This window comes from Mustela erminea, chromosome 15 (assembly GCF_009829155.1).
Source record: "Mustela erminea isolate mMusErm1 chromosome 15, mMusErm1.Pri, whole genome shotgun sequence".
NCBI classification, from domain to species: domain Eukaryota; kingdom Metazoa; phylum Chordata; class Mammalia; order Carnivora; family Mustelidae; genus Mustela; species Mustela erminea.
In genome coordinates, this window is record NC_045628.1 from 31,439,355 (window position 1) to 31,458,427 (window position 19,073).

Below are 19,073 nucleotides of genomic sequence, written 5' to 3' on the forward strand. Positions count from 1 at the left end.
CAAATCATAATCTCAGGGTCATGGGATCAAGTCCCATGTTAAGCTCTGCCCTCAATGCGGTACCTGCTTGTCCCTCTCCCTCTACTCCTCCCCACAACCTCTCTAAAATAAATAAATAAATAAAATCTTTTAAAAATTTAAATATAGAAATGTATAGAATAAAAGGGTGTATTCTCTATTTTGACTGATGCATCCTTTTTGGAACCATTTAATGCTTTACTTTAATAAAAACCTATCATGATACTTATAACAAAATTCAAGAATGTTATAATAACAATTATTATATCATTTTATTTGCTGTCATGGAATTGAAAACATACGGCAAATGGCCTATTTTTTCAGAATATTAAGAATATATATTATTGTTATCCTTAGTAGTATAGACTCTAGCTCTTACCACCTGAAACTTGTTCTGGTTGAATTTCTGAAGAACAAGAGAATCCTTAAAGAGAGAGAAAGACAGAGACAGGCAAAGAGAGACAGAGACAGAAAAAGAAAAATTATGCTCCATTGAAGAGAATAATTTACATTTGGTTAAGCAATCTATAGGATTTTATACTAGAAGAGTAAGTAAAAACCACATTATTAATATATTGCCAAAACTTTTACAGAATTAGCCTAACCGGTGTAATATTAACCAGTAAAGAAAATCTTTCTGTTTGTCTTTAAGAAATTACTTTCTCCAAACTTGAGCTGAGATAAAATTTTTATATTTGTTTCTTCTTTTTTTTGGGAATGTGGGCAAATGCAATTTCTTGTAAGTGTCAAAAAGAAAAAAAGTGGTTTCTTTTTTTGCAGTATGTGAACAATGGTAATAACAAAATGTCAACTAGAAAAGTATATTGTCTCTTCATTTAAGCATCATTACAAAAGAAACTTCATTTATTTGTTTGAAGTCATAAGGAAACTGACAGTAACATGAGATATTTCTTCAATCCAAAAAAATGAAAATTAGATATTTAAAAAACACTGAATATCTAAAGTTGTTGTTTCATTTAACACATTACAATTTACTTCCCCAGACATAATGATGGGCTTCCTATTCATTGAGTGAGCAGTATTTAACCAGAAATATTCAGATGATTAATATTCTCATTAATCATGATCATCATTTCTCTACCCCCAACCCCACCTCCAAAAATCACTGTTCAGTGGTTAAAAACCAAAACCAGGAGATTTAAAATTGGCCAACTGAGTTTAACAAACAGATTCAAAATCTATTTATTTCAATACTGTTTCTTCTGTTGATATTCATATTTTTCAGGTTCTTGTTTAAATTATACTCCACCTATTACCCAAGTTACACTGGACAAGTTACTTAACTTTTCTGGGCCTCAGTTTCTCATATGTTAAATAGAAATACTGATTGTAACTAGAAAGGACAGTGATAAAGATTAACATATCTAATGTGTTCAGAATGGTACATGCTACATAAGTGCAAAGAATGTCTTTATTGCTGCTGTTGTTTGTCATCATGGTTATTGTTGTTGTGGACATAAAGAGACCAAATACCTTTGCTCGTAAGTTTTCTCTCTTGACTTACTGATGTACCCAGGGGAGAACATTAGTTGGATCCAAAAAATCTCAACCTGACAAGAGGAAGAGCTTATAGTTCACAGATTCCAGAACATTCTTAAATAAGCCAGATGATCTAAAAAACAAAACAAAAAAATTGAACAAACAAAAAGCAGAAACAAACTCATAAGTACAGACAACAAACTGATAGTTATTAGAGGAGAGCAGGTAAGGGGATGGGCAAAATGGGTGAAGGAGAATGGGAAATACAGGCTTCCAGTTGTGAAATGAATACGTCATGGGAATAAAAGACACAGCATAGGGAATATAGTCAATAGTATTGTAATAGCATTGTATGGGGACAGATGACAGCCACACTTATGGTAAGCATAGCATAATGTATACAGTTGTCAAATCACTGTGTTTTACACCTGAAACTTATGTAACATTCTGTGCCAACTGTACTTCAATTAAAAAAATAATATAATAAAATAAAACGAAATAGATTGAATTACTTAAGTCACCTGTACATGTTTTGGATGATACATTTCTCCAAATAGAGCTTTGGGGGATGAGAAGAGCTCTATGTTTCTATTAGTCTCTAAAGCTCTCCTTTTTAGACTGTTAAACTCAATTTTGGAGAGAATAAAAAATGGAAAATTTTGCACACAGATTTTTGTGTTTCATTTGTAATCACTGAAATATATTTTATTGTACACTGAAGACAAGGATGACAGGATGCTGCCCTGGCCACCTTTAGGTTTTCTTCCCATCTGGGTTTTTTGATTTTTTGACTTCACTTGCTTTCTAAAACACCTACTCTCTTAACCCCAAGTTATCCTAGCTAAACTATTTAGTTTGACTTTGACTGCTTATCAGAGGTCAATGCAAAACAACAACAACAAAAAAACCCTAACTTGATAGGCAATTGCTCTCCTTCTCATTAAATTCTGGGTTCTAAAAAGATAAAGAGATTGCACAGAAATGGCCCAGAATTGCTAGTGATAAGCAAAAACAGCAATTCTGAGTACATTATGATTTGCAGTATTTTAAGGTGCTTCCTGTTTAATTATTGCATTTTTTTAAGGACAGTGTTTTATTGACAGCACCATTTCTGATATTTATCAAATCACAATATAAACTGGAATATGGCATTCTTTCCAAGCCATGAAATTATCACTAGAGCAATTCCTCAAATGGTTGGAAAGAGTAGATGTACACACATTCAAGGCCTTTACAAATGACATTGGCAAAATATGTCACCTATAAAGATAAAAATGAAAGCGTCAAAATATACCATGTCTTTATATCTGAGAGAAAAGAAAAAAAAAACTTTTAAAAACAATTTATATTAGGAGCATTTTGTTTTCCTTTGATAAAATTTCTTACAAAAATTTTCTAAATAATAAACTAGCCAAAGATTATATATCTCTATATATAAAATATATAAAATAAACACAGGAAAAGAAAAAGCAATTGGTAAAATATAAATTTATTCCACTTCTTTAAATGTCAGTATTTTTTATTTTTCTCTATCCAGATCAGGCTGTATCAAAAAATCCCAAAAAGTACAACTTAGCATATAACAGAGGTTTTTAAATTGTCCAAAAATTATTTTTAAATGTGGGATTAAAAAAAGATGATACAAACTATTCAACAAAAGATATTAGAAAAGTTTACTATTCAGAAAAAAAATCTAAGTTCTACTCACATCATAAAACACATCAGAATAAATTCCATATCCATTAAAGAAATAGCTATAAATATTAAAACCATGAAAAAATGGTATCTGGATAGCACAGAACTTTCACATCACAAAATCATTCCACCAAAGGAAAATAAAGAAATAAATAAAATTTTCTACAGCTCACAAAAAGACAACATTAAAATTCTGCAGAGCAAGGAGGAGAAGATGGCAGCAGAGAAGAACTCCAAGCTCACCTCATCCCACAAATACAACTAGATAATTATCATATCATCCTAAATACCCCAGAAATTGATCTGAAGTCTGGTAGAACAAACTCAACAAGTAAAGGTAGAAAAGAGGCCACACTGAAGAAGGTCAAGAAGTGTGGAGACGCTGCCTGAGAGAAAAAGGGATCATGGCTACTGTGGTGGGGAGAGAGACACAGTCACAGAGAAGTGTGAGAGACAAACACACAGGGGAGTGCTCAGGGGAAAATGAATCCCCATAGCAACTGGCTTGGAAAGCAAGAGGGCCTGAATTTCACGAGTTTTTGCAACAAGCAAGGCTTCAAACTTGGAATTTTATAGGTCAACATGCCTGGTTCTGAGAGAACTTATAGAACACTGGGGCTGCTCTTAGAGAAAAGCCCAGGGCAAAGAGCCCCCAAACAGACAGCATGGAAACAGCAATCTGAAGAACACCTGGGGCACAAAGTGCAGAGGTTAGTTGCTCATCTCAGAGTGTGTTCCAGAGAGGCAGCATTCACACAGAGACCCCTGTGGGAACAAAGGAACTATCGGGCGCTACTTGCTTCCCCTGCCCCTCAGGATAAGCACAGAGCCATCTGTGGGAAGCAGCACAGCAGGATACTGGCTGCTTAACTTGCTTACACCAATCCCTGGCCACCTGCTTTCCAGAAGAATCACCTCCCCAGTCACACTTGCCCTAGTCCCAGCACAGCAGGCCCTCTTCCCCAGAAGACCAGTCTAAACCCCTGGCAATACCACATCTCCTGACCTGGGAGTTTTGCTAGGCTTTGGTTCTAATAGCAGCAGTGACAGGTCTCATTTCATAAGCAAACCAGAGCACACCTAGTTAAAAGGCATCACATTCAGGCCAAGGACCAAACATTGCCCATACCAGGTAAAGAGGGCCTCTGAACACAATTGGCCTGAAGGATAAAGTGGCCAGGACACAACAACAGAGCATATGCAGCACACATGGGAGACACTCCGGGAAGTGCCAAGCTCTCAGGAATAGAAGACATTACACTGCAGGGCACTAAAGGACCTCTTCTTCATAAAGCCATGGCATAATAGAGTGATAAAGAAAAAAAAAGGAGAGATAAAGAGTTTCCCAAACAAAAACAAAAGGAGTTTGTGACCACTCAACCAGCCTAGAAAGAAATACTAAAGAGGGTTCTTTGAATGGAAAGGAAAAACCAAAAATGACAGTATGAAGGCAAGAAACACAAAAGTAGTAAAAATGAGAATTTCTTAGAAAATCAGTCAAGAAATTCACAAAATAAAAGAATGTAAGGTATGATATCAGATACCTAAATGTGAAGAGGTGAGGAATAAAGTATGGATTCAAACTGAAATGACCATCGACTTAATATAGACTGCTTTATGCAGAAGATGTTACATGCAAACCTAATGGTAACCACAAATCAAAAAGCCACCAATAAATATGCAAAAAATAAAGAGAATAAAATCCAAATATGTCACTAAAGAAAACTAGCAAGCCATGAAAGAGAGACAAGGATCAAAGAAAATCTTCAGAAACAACCGCAAAACAAGCAATATAATGGCAGTAAATATACATATTGACCAATAATTACTTGAATGTAAATGGAATAAACACTCTAATCAAAAGACATAGGGTGACAGAATGGATGAAAAAACAAGACCCATCTATATGTTGCCTATAAGAAACTCATTTCAGACCTAAAGATACCTAAAAATTGAAAGTAAGGGGATGGAGAAACATCTATAATGCAAATGGATGTCAAAAGAAAGCTGGAGTAGCAATACTTATACTAGACAAAATACACTTTAAAACAAAGACTGTAACAAGAGCCAAATAACCATATAATATTAAAGGAGACAATCCAGCAAGAGGATATAACAATTATAAATATTTATGCACCCAACATGGGAACACCCAAATACATAAAATACTTAATAACAAACATAAATGAGCTAATTGATAATGAGACAATAATAGTAGGGGACTTTAACACCCAACTTACATCAGTGAACAGGGCATCTAAACAGAAAATCAAAAAGGAAACAATGGCTTTGAACGACACACTGGATCAGATGGATTTAACAGACATGTTCAGAAGATTCCATCCTAAAGCAGAAGAATACACATTCTTTTTCCAGTGCACATGGCACATTCTCCAGAGCAGATCACTTGTTAGGCCACAAAACAAGCCTCTACAAATTCAAGAAGACTGAAGTTATACCAGGCATAGTTTCTGAGCACAACACTATGAAATGAGAAGTTAACCATAAGAATAAATGTGGAAAGACCACAAATACATGGAGGTTAAATAACATGCTACTAAACAATGAGCAGGTCAACCATGAAAGCAAAAAGGAAATAAAAAAAATACATGAGACAAATGAAAATGAAAATACAACAGTTCAAAACTTTTGAGACACAAAGGCAGTGGAACCGTAGTCAACAATGAACTATATTTGCGCACTTGTAGTACAGCAAACATGTAATGGTGATTACATCAAAAATAGTGATATAATTATCGTAGGAGAATGGGTGGGAAGCATTGAGCGAGAGGGGTCAACCTTCACTGTCCATGACAGAAATTTAACAGATGATATCTAACATGTATACATCAATTAAAGAACTAGAAGGAAGCTCTTTAGATGTATGGAGGCAAATGCCAGAAGAAATTGTTTAAGAATATAGATGTGGTCCATATACACTATGGAGTATTGTGTCTCCATCAGAAAGGACAAATAGCCAAGCAGCAAAAGTAGTTCTAAGAGGGAACTTTGGAGTAATAGAGGCATACCTCAAAAGCAAGAAAAACCTCAAATAAACAACCTAAACTTATACCAAAAGGAGGTAGAAAATGAACAAACAAAACCTAAAACCAGAAAGAAAAAAAATTAAAATTAAAACAGGAATAAAGGTATAATATAAAGATATAGAAGCTAAAAAACAATAGATCAATGAAACCAGGAGCTGTTTTTTTGAAAAAAAATCAATATAATTGATAAACCTCTAGCCAAACTTATCCAGGAAAAAAAAGAAAGGACCCAAATAAATAAAATCACAAATGAGAGAGGAGAAATAACAACCAACACCACAGAAATACAATTATAAGAGAACATTATGAAAAATTATATGCTAACAAATTAGACAACCTAGAAGAAATGGATAAATTCCTAGAAACATATAACCTACCAAATAGGAAGAAATAGAAAATTTTAACAGATCAATTAAGAACAAAGAAATTGAGTCAATTAAATTCCAACAAACCTTCACAGGTGAATTCTACAAAACATTTAAAGAAGAGTTAATTCCTATTCTTCTCAAACTCTTCCAAAATATAGAAAAGGAAGAAAAACTTCCAAATTCATTCTATGAGGCCAGCATTGTCCCGATACCAAAACAAGACAACAACAACAAAGTTATAGGCCAGTATCTCCGATGCACATAAATGCAAAACTCCTCAACAAAGCACTAGCAAACAAAACCCAACAATGCATTAATTTAAAAAGTCATTCACCACAATCAAGTGGGATTTATTCCTGGGTTGCAAGGTGGTTTAATATTCACAAATCAATCAGTGTGATATATCACATCAATAAGAGGAAGGATAAGAATCATATGATCATTTCAATAGGCGCAGGAAAAGCATTTGACAAAGTATAACATCGATTCATGATAAAAACCCTTAACAAAGTAGGTTTGGAGGGAACATGTATCAACATAATAAAGTCCACATATGAAAACCCACAGCTAAAATCATCCTCAATGGGGAAAAGCTGAGAGCCTTTCCATTAAGATCAAGAACTAAAGAAGGGTGTCCACTCTCACCGCTTTTATTCAACATAGTACTGGAAGTCCTAGCCACAGCTATTAGACAACAAAAAGCATTAAAACACATCCAAATCAGTAAGGAAGAAATAAAACTTTCACTATTTGCAGATGACATGATACTATATATAGAATATCCTCAAGACTCCCCCAAAAGACAGCCAGAACTGATAAACGAATTCAGTAAGGTTGCAGGGTACAAAATCAATGTGTAAAATCTGCGGCAATTCTATACACCAATAATAAAGCTGCAGAAAGAGAAATTAAGAAAACAATCCTGTGGGGATCTCCCAATCAGATCAGGGACACCAAATGTAGGGCGCCCCAGTCAGGTGGAAGCCAGCAAGGTGCGTGATTTAAGAATTCACCCAAGGTAGACAAAGGAGATAGAAGCTTACTGAATATACTACAAGAAGCAGCGGGCAGGACAGCACCATCTGGGTGTAAGTAACCCATTGGTCAGCTAGGGCTAATGGATATTTATAGTTGGGTTGCCTAATGGGCCTATTTGTATTGAGCCAAGGGGTTTCTGTGGGGGTCTTTGACCTGACTCAGGTTTCTATTGTTCAAGCTGATTGCCTAAAAGCAGCCTCTTTAAATCCCATTTATAATTGCATCCAAAAAGATTAAAATACCTAGGAATAAACCTAATCAACAAGGTGAAAGATCTTACTTTGAAAACTATAAAACACTGATGAAAGAAATTGAGGATAACACAAAGAAATAGAAAGATATTCCATGTTCATGGATTAGGAGAACAAATACTGTTAAAATGTCTATACCACCTGGGGCGCCTGGGTGGCTCAGTGGTTAAAGCCTCTGCCTTTGGCTCAAGACATGATCCCAGGGTCCTAAGATCGAACTCTTTCTGCTCAACGGGGAGCCTGCTTTCCCCCACCCCCTCTCTCTGCCTGCCTCTCTGCCTACTTGTGATCTCTGTCAAATAAATAAACAAAATCTTAAAAAAAAAAAAAGTCTATACTACCTAAAGCAATCTACACATTTATAATGCAATTCCTATCAAAATACCAAGAGCAGTTTTCATGGAACTAGAACAATCCTAAATGACCCCAAAAAGCCAAGGCAATCTTGAAAAAGAAAAGCAAAGCTAGAGACATCACAATTCTGGACTTTTTATTAAAAAGTCATTATATATAATATAAAAAGTTATATTAAAAGCTGTAGTCATCAAAACACTACAGTATTGGCACAAAAACAGACACATAGAACAATGGGATAGCAGAGAAAAGCCAGAAATAAACCCACAATTATATGGCCAATTAATCCTTTACAAAGCAGGAAAGAATGTCCAGTGGAAAAAGCCAGTTTCTTCAATAAATGGTATTGGAAAAACTGGACAGCAACATGTAAAAGAATGAAACTGGGCCACTTTATTACACTATACACCAAAATAAGTTCAAAATGGATGAAAAACCTAAATGTGAGACCTGAAACCAAAAATTCCTATAAGAGAACAGAGGCAGTAACTTCTTTGACATTGGCTGAAGCAACCTCTTTCTGATTTATTTCCTAAGGCAAGGGAAACAAAAGCAAAAATAAGCTAGTGGGACTTTATCAAATAAGAAGCTTCTGCACAGCAAAGGAAACAATCAATAAAACCAAATGACAATCTACTGAATGGGAGAAGATATTTGCAAATGGCATATCCAATAAAGAGTTAGCATCTAAACTATATAAAGAACTTAACAAAACTTAATAGCAAAAATCCCCTAAGTAATCCAATTTTTTTAAATGGGCAGAAAACATGAACATGCGTTCCCCCAGAGAAGACATACAGATGGCCAACAGATGCATGAAAAGATGCTCATCATCACGTATCATCAGGGAAATGCAAATCAAAACTACAATGAGATATTGTCTCACACCTGTCAGAATGGCTAAAATCAAAAACACTAGTAACAACAGGTGTTGGCAAGTGTGGAGAAAAAAAGAACCTTCATGTACTATTGGTGGAAATGTAAACTTGTGCAGCCACACTGGAAAACAGTACGGAGGCTCCTCAGAAATTTAAAAATAGAACTAACGTACCATCCAGCAATCACAGTACTGGGCAGTTACCCAAAGAATACAAAAACGCTAATTCAAAGGGATACATGCATAACAATATTATTTACAATAGCCAAGATATGGAAGCAGTCCAAGTGTTCATTGATCAATGGATGGCTAAAGATGTGTGTATATATATATTTATATATATATATATATATATACTGATATATATATTGGAATATTATTCAGCCATAAGAAGGAACAAAATCTTGCAATGTCATGGATTCAAAAAAATATTAAGCAAAAGTAACAATGATTTCTTAAAATTTAGCACTAATTTTATATACATATACATGCAAAATGTAAATTTACATAATTATGTATGTATACATTTTAAATAACATTACTAAAAATGTATATCTTTTTTTTACCTTTCACCCTTTTTACTTGTAGTAGAAAGAATTATTAGGGGAAAAAAAGAAATATTAGAATCAAGAGATTATAGGTAGTTTTAAAAACTACCTATACTGAAAATGAATATATATATATATTTTTTTTCTTATTTCTTTTCAGTGTTCCAAAATTCATTGTTTATGCACCACACCCAGTGCTCCATGCGATACTTGCCCTCATTAATACCCACCACCAGGCTCACCCAACCTCCCACCCCTCTCCCCTCCAAAACCCTCAGTTTGTTTCTCAGAGTCCACAGTCTCTCATGGTTTGTCTCCGCCTCCAATTTCCCCCAACTCACTTCTCCTCTCCCATCTCCCCATGTCCTCCGTATTATTCCTTATGCTCCACAAATAAGCAAAACCATATGATAATTGACTCTCTCTGCTTGATTTATTTCACTCAGCATAATCTCTTCCAGTCCCATCCATGTTAATACAAAAGCTGGGTATTCATCCTTTCTGATGGAGGCATAATATTCCATAGTATATATGGACCATATCTTCTTTATCCATTTGTCTGTTGAAAGACATCTTGATTCTTTCCACAGTTTGGCAACCGTGGCCATTGCCGCTATGAACATTGGGGTACAGATGGCCCTTCTTTTCACTACATCTGTATCTTCAGAAAATGTAAATTATTATAAGGACTCAGTATTTTCTCTTTTTTAAAAGATATTATTTATTTATTTGAGAGAGAGAGAGCAAACATAAGCAGGCAGAGGGGCAGAGGGAGAAGGAGAAGCAGATTCCTGGTGGAGCAGGGAACTGGATGGGGGGCTCGATCTCAGGACTCTGGGATCATAACCTGAGCCAAAAGCAGATGCTTAACTGACTGAGCCACCCAGGCACCCCAAGGTTTTACTGTTTTGAATCAAAAATGTTAGCAATTTTTTTTTTAAATAACAAAGTTGGCAGGGGTAGTATGATTATCATACTGATATACTCTGTGACTATAGTGTAAGTTTCCACAGGTTTTCTGGAAAATAATTGGTTGTGTTAAAATCTTGAAATTTTCTGAGCTTTGATGCATAAAGTTTGCCTTTAGAAATTTATCCTAAAATACAGAGAAAAAGAATAATATAACTATCAAATTTAATAATTACTAAAAATAAAAATAAAGAACCCATGTATTTACTATCAGAGAAATGTCTAAATAAAACAAAGAACACCTATATTATGAATATTGTAAACCTTTTTTTAAAAGATTTTATCTGTTTATTTATTTATTTGAGAGAAAGCACACAAGCAGGGGGAGGGGCAAAGGGACCAGCAGATTGCCCAATGAACATGGAGTCTCACATGGGGCTTGATGTGGGGCTGGATCCCAGACCCTGAGATCATGACCTAAGCTAAAGTCAGATGCTTTAACTGATTGAGCCACCCAGGCACCACTGGAATATTATGAACCTTAAATGATAGTGTCACAAAAATTTTAATAAAGTGGGAAAATGTTCATTGTGTTATATTGTGAAATAAGAAAGTGTTATATATATATATATATATATATATATATATAAATTGATTTTTTTTTTAAGTGTCTGGGCAGTGAGTGAAAGGAAGGATATGTGTTCTCCTTGTGTTCTAGGAGCAGCAGCAGACAGCAGGCAAGTAATTTCAGTCACAGTTCTCTGTATTAGGGCCAAAAGAAACCTACTGAAGACCAACAGACCCACAATGGGAAGCAGGCGAACAAACATGAGGAAGAACAGATAATCCTCAGATTGAATCCAAGGCTCCCTGACTAACATGACTGCTGCTCATCCACAAAGAGGAACTTCAGTTTTAGTTGGGATAATTCAGTGTGTTAGAGAAGAATTAAGTCAGGAGGCAAGTTTTCATGCCACCCTGCTACAATCTATGTTGATTTTTGCAAAGGACTCAGTTTGCAGCCTTGGATCCCTCTTCCCCTTCAATCCCACAAAACTACTTAAAACAGAGCCCAAACCTCTTGAAATATCCTCTAGCTACCTTATGGATTTGCTACTACACACGAGTTCCTTAATAAGCTTATTAGGCTGAAACATTCACATCCAAAATACAACTGCTCAAAATGCATTGTGACTAAAACCCTTCTATTGAGGGGTAATAATGTCTTCATGAGCCAATGCATATTTAATGGATGGTACTGGGTATTGTTTTTGTACTAATATTAATTTAATGAGCACTTCTGTTTGTTACAGATTAGCTAATACATTTTTTATTTCCTATACTTTGGGTCAGGCCCTTAAGTAATTGGCCTCTAGACAATTTCACATGCAATGCACAGTTTTTTAATGGAGGTCTAAATAAAGTGTGGTATTAAACAGTCTGCTTATGAAAGAAAACTTCTAATCTGATATCTGCATCAGATGATGTACCCTGGAGGGTTGCCATCTGCTTCATGTATTTTTAATAATCTCAAGATTAGGTTACAACAGTTCAGATCTACAGTGTTCTTGGTTTTATTTAGTTGTGAGTTAAAATGAGTGACTGTAAAACCACAAGCAGCAACTCCATATGACTGAAAGGGATGTGGGCTGAAAACCCTCAATAAACTTATAATGTCCTTAAAAACAACATATAGGGGCACCTGGGTGGCTCAGTGGGTTAAAGCCTCTGTCTTCAGCTCAGGTCATGATCCCAGGGTCCTGGGATCGAGCCCCGCATCGGGCTCTCTGCTCAGCAAGAAGACGGCTTCCTCCTCTCTCTCTCTCTGCCTGCCTCTCTGCCTACTTGTGATCTCTGTCAAATAAATAAATAAAATCTTTAAATATATCTATATATATACCTCAAATATGAGCTTAATTGGAAATCAACAAAAGTGACAGAACTTTTGCTTTAAGAACTTGATGAAATTTTACAATATTGAGGCAGCTTTGATTGAAAATATTAGTTGAAAAATATAAAATTTATTTAAATATTGAGTTTTTAAAAACAAGAAAAAGCTGGGTCACCTGGCTGGCTCAGCTGGAAGAATATGCAACTCTTAATCTTATGGTTATGAGTCCAAGCCCCGTGTTGGGGGTAGAGATCACTTAAATAAATAAAACATTTATAGGAGTACCTGAGTGACTCAAGTGAGTTGAGCATCTGCCTTCAGCTCAGGTCATGATCTCAGGGTCCTGGGATCGAGCCCCACATCAGGCTCCCTGCTCATCCGGGAACCGTCTCCCCCTAATCCCCTCCCGCCCCTCCCACTCGTGCTTTCTCTCTCTCTCTCTCTCTCTCTCTCTCTAAAAAATAAATAAATAAATAAATAAAATCTTTTTTAAAAATAGGGTCGCCTGGTTGGCTCAGTCATTAAGTGTCTGTCTTCGGCTCAGGTCATGATCCCAGAGTCTTGGGATCGGGCCCCCACATCAGGCTCTCTGCTCAGCGGGGAGCCTGCTTCTCCCTCTCCCACTCCCCCTGCTTGTATTCTTTCTCTCACTGTGTCTCTCTGTCAAATAAATAAAATCTTTAAAAAAATAAATACGGATTGCATGGAGCACGGGGTGTGGTGCAAAAATAATGAATACTGTTATGCTGGAAATAAAAAAAAATAAATTAAATAAATAAATAAATAAATAAATAAATAACATGTAGTAATGGAAAGTTGATAGGCCCAAAATAATATTCCTGCTCCTCCTAAAAAACTATATAAGGGAATATCAAACCTTCTTAGTGAGTATGTCAGGCACAGAGGATACTACTTTATCTCTTTTAGATCACTGGGCCAGTATTTCACTAAAGGACAACGAAAGGTCATCCCAAGTGATTTAGAGAATTAATGCCTGCTGACAAAATGATTCATTCACTCCCAGAGAGAAAACCACAACTGGGAAAATACACAGAGCATCTTTCTGTGATCTTGCCATTTATTTTCTGTGTAGAAATAGCAATTTTTTGTTTACATTTTAAATTTCCTCCCTTCACCAGAATATCTTTTCTTAACTCATTATAATTGGTAGTAACAAACCACATTCTGTGTCAGTGCAGTTTTAAACTGGGATATTATCTGACAGAATATGTTTAGTAAAATTATTAGGCACATCATAATTAGACATATTACAAATTTAAAAATTAAAAATTGTATTTAAAAATCCTAAATATTACCTTTCTGTGTATTTTAGTATTCTTATTGAAGAAATTCATTTTCATTTCTACACTAAAAAACACAGAATGAAGTTAAAGGAGAAATGTGAAAACATTTCTACACGCACCCCTCAAAGAAAATCACTTAACAGCAATTGATGTTGATGTACTGTCTTCCACTTACATATATCATCTATATATAAAATTAAAATCATGATATGCTTTTGATGGACTCACTACATAACTATTTTGTTCAGTTAATATTAACTATTCTTTAATGTCATTTCAAATGACCATGTCATATGGCATCCCACTGAACAATTTCTTTAACTCTCCATTGCCGCCTATTTATGTTGCTTTCAGTATTTCACTCTTACTAATAACATACTTTTACAGAACTATTCATTCAGCTTTCTGAATGGACTCATTATAATTCCTAAAGGCAGAAAACAGTGGGCCCAAGAGACCCTTGTTACATATTACTAAATTATTTTCCATTTGGATTCTAATAAATTACATTGACTGGCAATATAAAATCTCACCCCTATCTCATCAGAATTAAGCACACTATTATTTTTTAAAATACATGTTACTCTGGTGCTTGAAAAAATATTTTATGAATTGGTATTACCATGAGCGTCAACCCATTCCCACATGTCTGCCCATGTGTATTTATTCTTCTATAAATGTTTTTGTTCACTGTTCGAAGTTTTCTTAGTCTTTAGAAAATTTGCTTTCTCATGTTTGTCTTTTCTTTACCTATGGGTATTCAACTTTTTCTGTACTGCTTAAAGGTGGAAAAAAATTAAAACAATATCAGTTATATTGCAACGAGCATGAAAGAAGGGCATGGAGAGGCTTCATATCGTCTCTCAGTTTAAAGCCAAGGCATTTTTGTGTAGCTCAAAGCTTATGTTCTATTTAAAAGAGAGAAGAGCAAAAGGAAGCTAGAAGGAACTCACAAGTAAAATTATATATTTAACGTACTTTTTTATAACATTCTTTTATTTTACAGATAAATAAATTCAGGCATGTAAAAGCTGGTTGATGATATGACCAAGACTAAAGACTAAAACCTGGGCCAGTAGACCTCAGATTAATATTAACTCACATTTGGAAAGACAGAATCTTCTAGATCCCTTTGGCACTGTGCCTCAGGCCTGTTCCAGTCAAGAGCCAGAGAACAGTGTTGATTTGAGTATGGGGGAAATGGTATTAAATCCATGGAGTCGAGAACAGAGCCAAACTGCCTTTTGTCCCTCTCTTCTTTGCACAGAAGTCTTGACTGATGTGCAAAGTATAAATAATATACTGAGATATTCTGGTTGATTTTTGTCCTAGGGCTTAAGATTTGGCCAACTCACTGCGCCAGAAGGCAGCATGACAAAAACTGATTTGAATGAGACGCTGCCTAAAATGGTTATGATACAAACCTGATTAAAAAGATTTTGGCAAAACCCCAATGAACTTTCATTTCTGATGAGGCAATATTTAAAGAAGAGTACTTAATAGCAGAGAAAGAAATTATAATAATTGAATCAAGGCACAATCAGCAAATGCTTGCACTGGGAACCTACCTGGTTCTTGAAAATTCCTGTTTTGATAAATCCAACTATGATTTCCAAATCTTCTGGTATTCTTATGAGTTTGTGTTTCTTCTTGTACAAAGATAGCTAATAGGTTATATTATATGTTTCAATTCAAATCATCTGAATCACTGTACATAGAATAATTCTGAGTCAGCAGTAGGAAACATCAGAGTTACAATGATCATCAGGCCATGTCTGCCATCTGTCCAGCAGAGGACAGCAATAGCCACACACTGGTCACGTCTCTGTGCCACCACCAATAATCAGGAAATGGTGTTGATCGACCTAAAAAAAGTAGAGACCAACCAGTTTCCCTGCATTGTATGTATAGCAGGCTTAGTGAACTACACACCACATCCAGATCCTGTTCTGAGACACCTTATAGAAAAATAAAAGCCATCTCAAAGCTTTCTTCCCAGGACTTACTTTTAAATCTCCTTTTAATTTCTAATTTAACTTTTTAGTATTTCCTTTACAGACTTATTTCAAAACTGTCCTCCAACATTTTGTACCTATGATGCCAAAAAGGCTTTTTCTTGGTCCTCTCCAGTTCACAGTGAGTTCAAACTGGCATGAACAATCACCATAGTTATAATTATAGCTGTTAATCCATTCTACCTTCCAGAAGCACTAATTGTTAACGGTTATGAACTGTTAGTTATTACTAATATCTGTTAAGTGAAACAAAAATAAAACCCCCAAATAAGAGTTATAGCTCTCAAGAAAAAATAACTTGTAAGTGAAATACAAATATAGCCCTGAAATAGCTTTTACATTTTTCAGGAAAAAGTAATTTGTACTTTTGAAAATATGCAATTTACTAACAGCTCCTATAATCACAGCATTTCTCCATTGAGCATAGAGCACATGCTCATAACTTTGTAGTCTGGCAGTTAATTGAACCAATCTTTTTTTTTGTTGCTGCAATTTACATCTTGATTTTAACACTCATATATCCTAAAAGGACATGAGTGAATAAATTGAGTTTTATTCTTTAAGGTATCTTCATATTCAACCCATGTATCCCTTTTGAAGTAAAATCCATCCATACATTACTATTTCCAGGACACATACTAAAATTTTCAAGGCACACGTCAGGCCCCTGGAAGAAAATAACTCATTATGATGCCTGTAAAAAATGTCTTCTGAATCCATTCACCCAGATCTCTTCTGATTTTCAAACCCACATTTCCAACCTTTGTGTAGACATCTGCATCAATGCCTATGGTCCCCCTTTTTATTGAGATATCACTAACCACATTTAGCTTCTGGTTCTCATTCTTCCTTTTTCCATTTATCTCACATAGTAAGTCATCAAGTCCTTTTCCATAATATTATTACACCCCTTATTCCTGTAAAGAATCACAACACTAAGCACCAAATCAGGAGACTGAATCCAATTATCAGCCCCAGTCTATATTCTCGAGTACAAAATGCACATGACAGATATTCATATATGAAACCCTGGCAGATTGCACTCAGCATCTCAGTTTAAAGACTCTGAGTCCACGGAATCTCTTGAAACAATTCTCATCATCCACTGCCACTCCCGTAACCCTACTAAACCCAGAGGTCAGTGGAAGGAACAGATGGCAGAGATTTCAGGGTTCCTTCCTTCCTTCGTCTTCATTTATAGACCACAATGAGAAATTTCAAATGGCAAGTCCTTTCCCCAACACCATCAGTGCCCTTTTGGAAAACTCCTTAAAACTTATGAGTACATAGCTTTCTTTCACCACCAACCTCCAGCCTAAACAAAGACACTGGAAAAACAGTACACACCAGAGGGTCTCAAGAGGGACACCCAGCCCCCATTTTTATCCTAAGTGAAAACTATTTGTCACACCTTGCCTCCAGAGCTTGTGAAATGCATCTGCATTCTCCAAAACAAGGAACCAGTGCTCCTTGGAATGGAAAGGAAGTAACTCTTTTGGGGACTAGGACAGTAAATATACAAGATGAGCCTGAAGTCACCTTATAGAGCCAGAAAGTAAAAAAATACCCCCCCCAAATAATAATAATCACAATGATGGAGATATGTCAGAGGGACATCAGACATGCAGAACCAGGAGATGACAGGACACACAGATCCATGAGACCAGATCTGACATGGAGAGCTAAAAAATGAGGTGGGCACACAACCTCCAGTGAGTTAACCCAATGACTGTTTGTCTGGAATAAGACGGGTACTTGCACCAGCTACAGGAACTATCCTATAAGCTGTCAGGTCACCACCATTCTTAAATCGGTTTTAATGTCAAAAAGCACAGAGAGGAATCGGACTTTCATCCCAAATCGTCTCAAGCTTTTGACTTGGAGTGACAGCTCAGAGTGATGGAAGAGGCAAATTAGCTTCCGATTTGTTCTACTAAAGAAGCCATCTTTTTAGGACTAACTTTGTGGAGAAAAGTCCCTGACTGTAGAGAGAGCCAAGGTGGGAAATGAAAGTGGAATACATATGGAGGTGATATATAAACTCCTGTTTCCCAAACCCTAATCCAGCCCCTTTCAGCCCTCTATACCATACACGCTTCTGACCTCAGCAGTAAACTATTTCTACATTGTGCAATATTCACTGAGAAGCACAGAGCAAATATACACCCATATGTGCATGCTCTGTCTTGAATAAACAACAGATCTAATAGTACAAGAATAATTGTATTACGTTTCTAAAAATTTCATGAGGAAATGAGTCTCTGGTTTATAAGTAGATGTGTCTGTATCTTACGATGCTGCTGTATTTCTTGCATCATTTTTTCCACAATATTAGATGTATTTTTTTTTAATATTTACACTTCAGACTATAGAGAGAAAGTAGCCCCTGAATTTTGATGTCATTGAACCATGGAAGAGACAGAATCTCAGATCAGTTAATCAATCAAGAGATCATCATTCTTAGCCTCTCTGGTTCATCTGGAAGTTGAGGAATGCAAAGGTCCAAAGGGAAACTCTCACTGGATGGAGGCAGTGAGGTGGAGAACTTGTCAAGAGCTTATTTTATCCATGGGAATGGACCAGGTCTAACAATGTAGAGCAGGGGTCAGCAAACTTACAGCCTGCAGGCAAAATTTGGCTTTGCCTAAATTGATTTCCTAATGCTTTGCTGAAACACAATCCATTTATTGATACATTGTCTATAGCTTCTTTCACAGCAACTACAAAGTTGAGCAGTTGCAAAAGAGACAATAGGGCCCACAAGACTAATATATTCATTACCTAGTCCTTTACAGAAGAAGCTTGCCCATCTCTAATGTAGAGAAGGTGCAACCTACTGTTACCTAGAAGATTCATAGTGTCATCCTAGGACTGTTTTCCTTTTTATTCCTGATTTTTTTCATAACCAATATTAAAAAAATATTCCATCATGTCTCGGTTATATAGTAAAGCAAGAGCAAAGTCCTTTCTCTAAATTGGGGCCAGAAAGTTGAAGGACAAACTGTGCCCCTAGAGGTGACAATGGGAATAGCAAATAATCCCAAGGGGATGGTGACAGCCCCAGAGCGCAGCTGGACCATGAGATTCTTCTCCAGTGCCAAACTCCAAAGGCAGTGTTTCTTCCAAACAACAAAGATGTATTTATTTATTTGATCTTTCACTTTTCTAATCAGCTGCATTGGGATAAGATAACACATTAAAAAAATTCACTAACTTTATGCGTACAGCCTTAAATATGCATGGTGTCACACCACCACA

General features: G+C 35.9%; 1 long non-coding RNA gene across 3 annotated transcripts in view; it reads right to left on the reverse strand.

The window, feature by feature from the left end:
- Positions 1 to 374: 374 nt before the first annotated feature.
- Positions 375 to 19,073, reverse strand: part of LOC116574431 — a 132,465-nt gene continuing 113,766 nt past the window's right edge. For 2 of the 3 annotated variants that reach the window (XR_004279295.1, XR_004279293.1), the window contains one exon: positions 1,455 to 1,651. This is a non-coding gene — a long non-coding RNA (uncharacterized LOC116574431). Of the gene's footprint in view, positions 443 to 1,454; positions 1,652 to 19,073 lie in introns of those variants that run through there. The other variant, XR_004279294.1, reaches the window with a different exon arrangement.